The following is a 12,506-nucleotide window of genomic DNA, read 5'->3' as shown; positions in this document are numbered from 1 at the left end:
TTTCAAATAGCATTCTGGATTCAAGTGCCATCAAACTCCTTTTATCCTTAGGAGTTGAAATCCCTTAAGAATCATTCATCACAAAAATAGCATCAAACCTATGCATATAAATTCAGTTGGGAAGAAGAAGAAAAAAATCTTGGTGACTTTACAGGTGTCAATTTTGGTGCAAAACACTGCTTCTATATACAGCTGCTTGAACACATGCATATATGTGTTGCTTTTATCTGCTATTTTAAATCTCTTCACAAAAGTACCACATAAATGTAAGTCCCATGAAATCAGAAGCAGCCCCAGAAACCATTTACATTTTTATTTATATCATCTTTATACATTAAGGTCTAATATTACTGCAGATAACTCAGAGACAGGAACAAAATAGTATGAGTGTGAAATATTTAATGAAGTGAAGTTTTTAGTTCAGGTGTAAGAAAAAGGAAAAAAGAGAAATTACTAGATCATTTGCTACCAAATGTATGTGGAACAATATGCTACTTTCAAGCAAAAATTTAAGATTTCTCAGAAGGATCTAAGAACAAAGTGATGACATTTTATAACACATTTTAATCATATATAGCTTTTCATGTTCTTTGTTTGATGTCATTTTCCTGTACAATTTTTGTATTATGACATTTCCCCTGTTTTAGTAGAAGTCTACCCTGGCTTTTCTCTATCCTCCGCTCCTCCCCCTCCCTTTCCCTTTCTTCCTCCTAATTATGCAATTACATAAAGTCTTACTATGAAATTGTCTTTTTGTCCTATTTCAGGTGTTAAACAGAGATGTCTTTATTATCCTATTAGAATATGAGATCCTTGAAGGCAGTGACTGACTTGCTTTCTTATATTTGTATCCTTAGTACTTAGCAATGTGTCCAAAACATAGTTAAGTGCTTAATAAATGCTTATTGGATTCATGAATTTATTTAAAAGGATATTTGTTACACTGGTTCATATTATCTAATATTGTTGATGCTTCTTTATGGGGGTGTGAGTTTGGTGTTCTTCCATAAATCTTCAATAAAGGATATACCCAAAGCATTGCAGGAAATCCTCTCCATCTTATATTTTCTGTGTATCAGTTCAAAATTTAGTTTATTGGTCCTTCAGTTATTCCCCACTCTCATCATATGATTCACCCACCTCCTCTACATACTTTTATTTAATGTTCTATTTGTTTCTTTTAAACCACTACCCACATCAAAATCATTTTTATGATATGCTAACACATACTTATAATAAACACAAGTAGCATTTACAGTTATCCCTTCTAACTCACAGGCATTAAGGGCTTGGTGCTCCGCTATCTGCAAAATCCACATAAAAATTTTGGCCCTCCCTTCATTCCAGAGAAAAAGTCTGAATTAATAATTGCATTAAAAGATAAAATATGTTGATATTATGCAATACAATACATGCATTTTATCTATTTCTGAGTTTCTAAACTTTTTTTGTATCATCTGCTGGTCCTTGTATGTCATCTGTAGCTTCCTCAAAATTCCCATTTAATATCTTTTGCTGACCTATGATATTTGGGGAACATCATGATGTGGAAGGGATAACTGTATATGGCACTTAAAAGTTTGTAAAATACTTTACACATGTAATCGCATTTGATCTTCATCCCCAGCCATGTGAGGCAAGTTCTATTACTATTCCCATTTAGTAGATGCAGATGTAGGAGGTAAAAGAGGTTAAATAACCTTAACCCAGGGTTAAATAGTAGAAAAAACACATGAGGCAAGAATATTTTCCAGTATTTTTCATTCCGAGTCCAGGACTTCTACCTCTGTGCCACAAAGCTCTCAACACTCCTATTTAGCATGTCTGAATCACTTGAAATTAGATTCTTCTGAGGTCAGAGTCTTCCATGATTTGCCAAAAAATAAAAAGATCATCAGTAAAATTTTTAAATGTATTAAAGGTTTAAAAAAACATGGATTTCTGTGCCCTATACTCTAAAAGGAGGGACATCACACACAAATATATAAGAATTAAACATTAATATAAGAAAAATATCTTGAGTTTATATAATTCATGGTTCAATGTAAGGTTGAGCTCTCTCAAACCCCTTGAAAAGGTGTGTCATTACTAACAGCAAAATTTTAGATAATTAAGTTTCTTTTTCTCTAATGATTTAATATTAAAAACAGGTGAGCTCATTGCAATGCTTGCCTTCAAAAAGGTCTAAGGAATATGCCATTATTATATTAACACTGCCAAACTCATAAAGACATGATTTCATTAAGGAAAACAACAACAACAACAACAACTTAAAAATCCTTTCCTAAACTAAAATCATTCCCACTCCCTGTTTCTTTTTGGTTTACGTAGAATTATCATCTCATCCTATTAGAAATTCGTATTCTATTTCTGAGCTGCTGGGGTGTGATGGAGAAGCTTTTGTCTTATCTTTTAAGTTGTCAGGCTTCTATATCAATATGTAACTATTCCCTCTCCTAGACACCTTGCTTTCTAGTGCATCTTTATCTGATAACTGCCTCCATTAGAAGGTACACTCCTTAAGGGCAAGAGCTGTCTTGATTGCTAAATTAAATTCAATTGCCAAAGGAATGAACAGCATGAGATGTCCAGGGAATGCTTTCTAATAAGTGACAAATTGTTATTGTTTCTTTTAGCACTGTTACTGTAATGAGCTATTTTAGTATTCAAGTGTATGCTATATCTTATGTCCATGGGATTCCTATCATACTTTACCATGATTTAATGTCCACTTAAAATAATTGTTAATAATTACAGAAGCTATTGGAACAGAACATTTAAAACCATTTTATTACATCTTGAGTAAGGAAATTTACTTTTGTAAAGGAAAATTGAATCTCAAAAACATGTTCCTGATACTTTTAATTTAGAAAGAAATTAAGATTGTAAAGGTTAAGAAATATAGAAATGATTTTTAGGTGAATAATGTCACATCATTGAAAAATGATTCCCCCCAATCGTATTCTATTTTGCTATAGTGTTTTAATGTGTATATGCGTGTATGCATGTATACACATGTCTATGTATATTTATATATGTATACACACACATACACACATGTATATATATACATATATATAAAAGCAAAATCAATAAAAGAAGTTAATTGTTTTGTAATATCCATCCCTTTCTCTGTCAGGGAAGAATAAAGTCTTCTAACATTAATTTTATAGATATAGCTCATAGCTTCACTGTTATAAGTAAGAAAATATAATCATATAGTATTTTGGGTTTCTGGTTTTTTTAAATTTTATTTTCAATTCACAAAACAAGCATTGCCATAACACAATATAATAAAAAAAGAAAGATTATTGCACATGAAACTGCAAATCTACTTTGTACAATTTGCTATTCCTTCCAAATATACAACAAAGTTGTCATGTAAATTTTTCCCCCTTTTTTTCCTTCTCTCCCCACTTTCTGCCCTAGAGATGGCTATCATTAGACACAAATATATATGTGTGTGTACACACATACACACATATGTAAATTATTCTATGCACACTTCTACTTTTCAGACCTTTCTCTGGATGTAGATAACATCTTTCTTCATATATCCTTTATTTTTAATTTGTGTATTTATAATAGTCAAAATGACAGTTGCTCAAAGTGTTTTCTTAAAAAAAAATTGCTATTACTGTATACAGCGTTTTCTTGTTACTGCTCACTTTGCTGTTCATCATTTTGTGAGTCATTCTATGCCTTTCTAAGATCATTGATCTCATCATTTCCTATAGCACAGTAGTATTTCATGACAATCATACACTGTGGGTATTCCTGCATTTTTCAATGTCTAATTTGGTCATATTTCCCCACACAAAATAATTTGTTTTTAGCTTAGTATGCAATAGAACATTATAAATATATCATAGTATTAACACATAATAAAACATTATGGACACCATTTCTCCAGTATAAATGAAACAAATTTTTTCCAATGAAAAGCATATTACAAGAAATGAAAATTTCATTTTAAAACATAAAATTCATAAATAGTTCTTGGAAAACTTTTGTTTACCTAAATCTGTCCTTCTGAAGAATGAGAATCATGGGTAATCCTTTAGGTTCCCATTCTCAATACCAATTACAGTGTGCAACTTTGGCAATACAATTGATCTACGTGATTCTTTAAAAGATAAGCAAAACAATTCCTTTGAGTTTCATGAAATAGAATATAGAGAGTTTTGAAACTAATTATGTCCAGATGTTTAATGGGAAACCTCTGAATAAGGTGTTGTACTTTTCAGTGATCTTGAACTACACTATAGTTTAAAAAAAAGTTTTATATTTTTTTCCAATTGTAATACAATTACATTGTGAAAAATTCCTTTATACATGGAACTCTGTAAGCTAAGGTCTTTGGAACTGTAACTTGGAGCTATATGAGTGTCTTTGGAGATAGGTATTGTCTAACAGGACAGATTTTGTTATTTATTAGAGAGTTGCAATATTTTCCTTACAGGAGCATTTAGTATTGTTGTATCACCTGACACAAACACTATTTAGTTCTCCAAAAAGTGGTAGAAATAAGTCTCCAACTAGATATTTTTTTTTTTGTAAACATTGTTGGCTGATCCGACTTTATAATAGCCCTGTTGCACATGCAGAGTTGAGGCGTGGTATGTGTATATGTTGTCTGTACAAATACCAATATATGGAGTTGAAAAATATGTCTTACAATAAAACATCTAGAGAAATACCCTCTGATTCTCAAGAAAACACAGAATGGCATTATATTGTGGAAGTGTGGTGTAATATTATATAGATAAGAAAGAAATGAAATATTTGTTCAGAAAATGTTGACTATAAAGAATAAAGAAATTTAAAGCCTAATTTTTTTTCAGTGAATAATACAGTAAATTGGCTCATTCTTTATATTGAATGGTTCTTTCAGTGCTAAAGTTGGGAAGCCTTAACATAACATTGCTAGCTTTACTCATAAAAAGAATCTCTTAAATTTATTTCCTGTTGTATTTTGTAATCACAAGAAAAGTTTAAAAAAAAGGCCAACAAAATAAAAAGTTTCTCTCTTCATTTGAAAAACCTTTAAAATGTTATAAAATAGTCCATATATAAGTATATAAATGTGTATTTGTGTATATTGGTAAATTACTCAACAGACATTTATTAAACACCTGCTCTATTCCAGGCAATGTGCTAAATTCTTAAGATTCAAAGGCAAAAGCCAGTCTATACTTTCAAGCATCTCAGATTCAAATGTGGGAGCAAAAAATGAAAGCAACTATCCACATATATAATATATACATAATAAATTAGAGATAATTAGTAGAGATAAGTAATAGCAATATATTCTTCAGGACAGGCTTCCTGCAGAAGGTAAGATTTTAGCTGAGGTTTGAAGGAAGCCAGTGAAGAGAGGAGGAGAGGAGGTGAAGAAGGGAGAGATATCTAGCTTTGGGGAGCAACCAATAAAAATTTCCAGGGTCTAGAGTTGGGTATCTTTTGGGAATAACAGAAAGAAGGTCAATACTATAGGATCACAGAGAATACTGTGGGGAACAAAATAAAAGAAGATTGGAAAGGTAGGAAGGGGCCAGATATGGATTTGGAGGCCAAATAGGGGATTTAATATTTGATTCTAGAGGTGATAAGGAGCCCCTGAAGTGTATTGAACAATGAAGTGACATGGCCATATCTATTATTTTAGAAGATTATAATTGATATTAAAGTGGAGAATAGACTAGAGTAGAGCAAAATTTGAGGCAGGAAGATTAATCAACAGGCTATTTAAAATCATGTAAATGTGAGGTAAAGAAGGCCTCTATTAGGGTGTTAACAATGTCATAGCTGAAGCGGGTGAGGGAGGGATGTGTGGGGGTGGCTAGGGCAGGTGGAGATATTCCAGAGGTGTTGCAAAGTTAAAATCAATAGGAATCTGCAATGCATTGGATATAGGAGTTGAGTGCAGGATCACACTTAGATTGTAATGGAATGACAATGGTACTTTCAAGAGTAATAGAAAGTTCAGAAGGAGGTAGAGTTCACTGTTGCATATGTGAAATTGAAGATCTCTGTGGAACATCCAATTTGAGATGTCTGAAAGGCAGTTAGAAATTTTTCTAGAGTTCATGGATTCATATGTAGATCTGAGATTCATCAACTTAGAGATGATAATTGAAACCATGGGAGCAGATGCGATTCTCCAAGTGAAATAGTATAGAGGGATGAGAGGGGAGGTCCCAAGACAGAAACTTGGATGACATCTGCCTTTAGTTGACATTATGTGGAGGAAGGAAAATAAGCAGGACAGAGTAGTGTAGCAATCTTATACATGCCACTTTCATTTCTTCTTGAGGTCTTAGTAGTTCAGATTTATCCCATCCTTGACCAGCTTCCTTTTTCCCAGAGTTTACCTACCTAAAACAAATTTATAAGATGACTTGTTAGACTACCTCTTTTTTCACAGTAAAATTACTTTCTTTCACTTAGTGTTCTAATATAGTACATGGGCTTATTTGCCTGAATAGCCTTGACTTCAATGGCCTGTGTCCTTCTTCCATAGAGCTTACCTGCATTTCAGGAACTTACCCCAAAAGCCAAGAATACATTGCCTTTTGTTTATATTGTAAAATATGAGGAATGTTCAGATAGGTCAGAGAAGTTACAGAAACCTAGAAAGAAGAGAGCATCAAAGAAAAGAGGGTAAATTCAGAAATGTCAAGAAAAATGAGGACTGAGAAAAGGCCCTTAAATTTGGTCATTAAGATATCATTGTTAATTTTGGGGAGAGTAGCCTCAGTTGAATGATGAGATTAAAAGCCAGAGTATGGAGAGATCAAAAGAGAGTAAGAGGAAAGGAAAAGGAGGAAGCATCAGTTATAGATGATCTCAAGTAGTTTGACCACAAAAAAGTGAAAGGTATTGAGAACAGGTGAACCAAGAGATTTTCTGAGGATGGGGAAGAAATGGTCATATTTGTAGGCAGAAGGGGAGCAGTCACCAAGTAAAGGTTTACGATAAGTGAGAGTGGAGAAAATGGAGGTGCAATCTTGCTGGATAAGATGGGAAAGAATGGAATCCTTTCTACATGAAGAATATGGATTCTTAGAACATATATGGAATATAGATCCCATATCTACTTGTTTTTACATACATATTACTTTTTTGATTAATTTATTTATTTTTAGTTTTCAACATTCACTTCCACTAGATCTTGAGTTACAAATTTTCTCCCCATCTCTCCCCTCCCCCTACCCCAAGATGGTGTGAATTCTGAATACCCCTTCCCCTGATCTGCCCTCCCTTCTATCACCCCTTCTCTTATCCACTCCCCATTCTATTTTTCCTGTAGGGCAGGATAGATTTCTATACCCCATTGCCTGCATATCTTATTTCCCAGTTGCATGTAAGAACAATTTTTAACACTTGGTTTTAAAACTTTGGGTTCCAAATTTTCTCCCTTCCTTCCTCCCAACCCTCCCCTCATTGAGAAGGCAAGCAACTCCATATAGGTTGTACATATGTAGTCATGCAAAAGTCTTCCATAATAGCAATGTTGTAAAAAAAAAAAAACAACTATTTCCCTTCATCCTATCCCATCAACCCCATTTATTCTATTCTCTCCTTTGACCCTGTCCCTCCTCAAAAGTGTTTGCTTCTGGTTACTCCCTCCCCCAATTTGCCCTCCCTTATATCATTTCCCCCCTTTTTATCCCCCCCCATTTTCCTGTAGGGTAAAACATATTTCCATAACCAATTGAGTGTGTATGTTATTTCCTCCTTAAGCCAAATCTAATGAGAGTAAGATTCACTCATTCCCTCTCACCTCCCTCCTTTCCCTGCATTGTAAAAACATTTTTTGCCTCTTTTATGTGAGATAATTTACCCTATTCTACCTCTCCCTTTCTCCTTCTCCCTGTACAATCCTCTCACCCCTTAATTTTATTTTTTAGATATCATCCCTTCATATTCAACTCACCCTGTGCCCTCTGTCTATATATATTCACTCCTACTACTCTAATACTGGGAAAGGTCTCATGAGTTACAAATATCATCTTTCCATGTAGGAATTTAAACAGTTCAACTTTAATAAGTCCCTTATGATTTGTCTTTCCTGCTTACCTTTTCATGCTTCTCGAGTCTTGTATTTGAAAGCCAAATTTTCTATTCAGATCTGGTATTTTCATCAAGAATTCTTGAAAGTCCTCTATTTCACTGAATGTCCATTCCCCCCCGCCCCGCCCCAAGGATTATACTCAGTTTTGCTGGGTAGGTGATTCTTGTTTGTAATCATAGTTCCTTTGACCTCTGGAATATCATATTCTAATCCTCTGACCTCTTAATCTAGAAACTGCCAATCTTGTGTTATCCTGATTGTGTTTCCATGATACTTGAATTGTTTCTTTCTGGCTGCTTGCGATATTTTCTCCTTGACCTGGGAACTTTGGCATTTGGCTACAATATTCCTAGGAGTTTTCCTTTGGGGATCTCTTTCAGGCAGTGATTGGTGGATTCTTTCAATTTCTATTTTGCCCTCTGGTTCTAGAATATCAGGGCAGTTTTCCTTGATAATTTCTTGAAAGATGATGTCTAGGCTCTTTTTTTGATCATGGCTTTCAGATAGTCTAGTAATTTTTAAATTCTCTCTCCTGGATTTATTTTCCAGGTCAGTTTTTTTTTTCAATGAGATATTTCATATTGTCTTCTATTTTTTTTTCTTTCATTCTTTTGGTTTTCTTTTACAATGTCTTGATTTTTCATAAAGTCATTAGCTTCCATTTGCTCTATTCCAATTGTTAAGAAATTATTCTCTTCAGTAAGCTTTTGGACTTCCTTTTCCATTTGGCCAATTCTGCTTTTTAAGGAATTCTTTTCTTCATTGGCTTTTTGGACCTCTTTTGTCATTTGGATTAGGCTATTTTTTTAAGGTATTATTTTCTTCTGTATTTTTTTGGGGGGGGAGGGGGAGTCTCCTTTAGCAAGCTGTTGACTTGTTTTTCATGATTTTCTTGCATCACTCTCATTTCTCTTCCCAGTTTTCCCTCTTCTTCTCTTACTTGCTTCTCAAAATCCTTTTTGAGCTCTTCCATGGCCTGGGACTGATTCATATTTTTCTTGGAGGCTTTGGATGTAGGAGCTTTGACTTTGTTGTTTTCTTCTGCTTGTATGTTTTGATCTTTTTTGTTACCAAAGTAAAATTCTATTTTTTGATGCTGTTTGCTTATTTTCCTATCCAATTACTTGAGTTTTAAATGTTTTGTCAAGGTAGGGGTCTGCTTCTAGTGTGGAGAATGTACTGTCCCAAGCTTCAGGAGTTTTGTACACCTGTTTTCAGAGATACTTCTAGAGAGCTATAAATTTTCAGTTCTTCCAAGGTGTCATGATCAAAGGTGAAGTGTTTACCACTTTCCTGGCCAGTGCTCTGGTCTATGAATGACCACAAGCACTCTTTTCTGCCTTGAAACTGTGAGGAGGATTGCCTTTCCACTGCCACCACAAGCTCCACCAAGCCAGGGCTTCTCCTTGCTCCAGGACCACCACTCAGGACTGTGACTCAGATTCAACTACAGGCAAAGCAAGGAAATCCTGCCTCAGCACCCTGAAAGAGATCCCTACAATCCCTCTTTAATTAGCCACTCAATCCGCCCCCCCTTCTGTAAGCTGAGATTTCCAGAAGCAGCTGCCATCCTCAGGCAGCCCCAAGACTGGGGCTGGACCGGGCTCCTGTCTCAGTAAGGTCCAATAGACCTTTCCTAGTGACCTTCTAAGTTGTCTTTGGCCATTTGTTGGTTGAGAAGTCAGTAAACTGCCAATGCTCCCTTTGGTTCAACCCCTGAAGCTTGCTCCAGGTTCACTGAGGCCTCATTCTGACTTGTGAGACCCATGCTGAATTGTGCTCCTTTTCCAGCCCCATGCAACAGACCTTTCTAATCAACCATCCTCATTGTTTTAGGCTAGAAATTTGTTTCACTCTATCTCTTTTGGGGGTTTTGCTGCTCTAGAATTTGTTTAGAGTCAGTTTTACAGGTATTTGGAGGGGTTTGGTGGAGTAAAAGCAGTGACTTGCTTGAGTTCTCCCTCATCTGGGCTCTGCCCCCCCCATATCTACTTATTAAAGAAGTGTCATATCTTTCTTTGAGACGAGTGAAGGAGGACATCATGGCAGAATATGTCTGGGTGATCTGCAACAAGTATAAAATAGGAAGAAGAGCTTTTGGGGGATTGCCTCAGTTTTTTTAATTCTCAATAAAATATGAGGCAAGGCTGAGAAATTGTGGGGAAGAAGAATCATGAGAGGTTTGAGGAGGGATGAAAAGGGTTGGAAAAGCCATAGTAGTGAGTTAGAAATTAATTAGGGAGGTGTAAAAGAATTGTCTTGTAGCAGTGGAAATGAGGTTATAGAACAAATTTGTAGTGGACCCAGTAAGCATAATATCATAATTTTCTCTTCCTTTATTCGGGAGCATATGTGTAAGAGCAAAGATAGTGATAGGTAAGGAGTGATCCAAGTGTGAAACTAGGGAGGGCAAGATTGGCAATGGGATAAGGGGGCAAGGTACTCAAGAAAAGAGGACAATGTGGATTTGACAGTGTAGGTTCACTGAAAGGTCAAGATGGGAAAAGTAGAAGAATGCAGTTATTATAGAAGTCTAGGGATTGAAGTTCATTTTTGAGGATGGAAAACAGGGTTTGAGGTTTCAAGGCAGAAGAAAAGATGGGATTGTTGTAGATTGTGATCAGAAAAGGGGAATGCCAGAGTTTATGAACATGGAAGTTTAGCATTTGTGAGTTATGGTGAGGTCAAGAGTATTCATGTGTTGCAAAATGGATCTCATAATGGTTGAATCCACCATTCAACCTACCCTACAGGGATACACTAGGTTCAAGGTATTCTGTGGGTTTGTTCTCTTAAAACACCATAATTCATGAATGGCCCCACTAGTAAATTTGACTTTAGGAGTCATGTATTAAACACAATTATCTCAAAAAATCCTTTATAGAGATAACTTAGTATATTTAGTGATGTAAAATAATCTCCCTAAACCTGGGACACACTTTGCCAGAGATTCATATAGCATTAGTGCTCACAAGTATCTATTAACATTTTTTATAGAGACAGATACATATAGAATATATTTAGCCAAAAAGTTACACATTTGGCACTACAAGACTACAGAACACCTATTTCCTTTCTCTTCTCAGGGTATCTTGAAGATGTTTCCACCTGGGCAGATCATTCAGCTCAAATCCTTAGGCTTATTCCTCTCCTCAGTTTGATTCCCATTTGGCAGAGATAACTCTCCCATTAATACCATCCAAGATCTTTTCTCTACTGCCAGTTATCACAGTTTTCAAGGTTGTATTGATTTCCTGCTTAGAGAAATTGACTGCCACTATGGGCATGGTCAGCCTTTTAGGGCCAATAATCAGCAGCTCTCTGATTCCATTAATCTCATTGAAGTATTTCTCTACATGCTTTATGATTTTTAACAATGTTTTATATCTACACCCCCATTAAATTCTCTGATTTTGTCATCTAGATGGGAAGGAAATTTATTTATTAGGGCTGTCCTGGTATAATCCCTCTATTTCTTATCTATATATGCATATAAATCCACATACATACAAGCAGGCTATATGAGTTTTCATGGATACACATATATGTACATGATACATAGACATGTAAAAATATAGACATACATACAAAATAAAAAGAATTTATAGAAAAAAACATAGAATGCTTTGAATGAAATACAGAAGTGTGTGAGCATCTCCTACTGCCATGGACACTGCAGCATCCTGATGGGGCAATCAAAATGGATTCAGCTTCAAGATGTTAAATTACATTTTTAGACAATTTAACATGCAGTTGTATCAAAGAACTTTGAAGGACCTTCTAACCTAGCTAATAGTAAATTTCTGTCTGTAGTTACCAACAGCCATAAATGAACTAATGATTGTTTGATTCTGAAAGAAGTTTATATCTCAATTGACAATCCCTGAAATGGGAGTTCTTTTTTTTAATGGTAATTTTTGTTTATTTTTTTGCTTTCAACATTTACTTCCACAAGATTTTGAGCTCCAAATTTTCACCCCATCTTGCCCCCTCCCCCACCCCAAGATGATATGCATTCTAAATACCCCTTCCCCTAGTCTGCCTTCCCTTCTATCTCTTCCCCCCTTCTCTTATCCCCTTCCCCTTCAATTTTCCTGTAGGGCAGGATGGATTTCTGTACACCATTTCCTCTATTTCTTATTTCCCAGTTGCATGTGAAAACATTTTTTTTAAACATGTGTTTTTAAAACTTTGAGTTCCAAATTTTCTCCCTTCCTCCCTCCCCACCCACCCTCATTGATAAGGCAAGCAACTAAATATAGGTTATATATGTGCAGTTATGCAAAACACTTCCATAGTAGACATGCTGTGGAAAAACTAACTCTATTTCCCTTAATCCTATCCCACCCACCCATTTATTCTATTCTTTGTTTTGACCCTGTCCCTCCTCAGAAGTATTTGCTCCTGATTACCCCCTTTCCCAATCTGC

The sequence above is a fragment of the Vombatus ursinus genome, unplaced genomic scaffold, assembly GCF_900497805.2.
Source record: "Vombatus ursinus unplaced genomic scaffold, bare-nosed wombat genome assembly UNPS02014863.1, whole genome shotgun sequence".
NCBI classification, from domain to species: Eukaryota; Metazoa; Chordata; class Mammalia; order Diprotodontia; family Vombatidae; genus Vombatus; species Vombatus ursinus.
The sequence above is the reverse complement of the archived record's forward strand: the minus strand, read 5'-3'. Positions refer to the sequence as shown.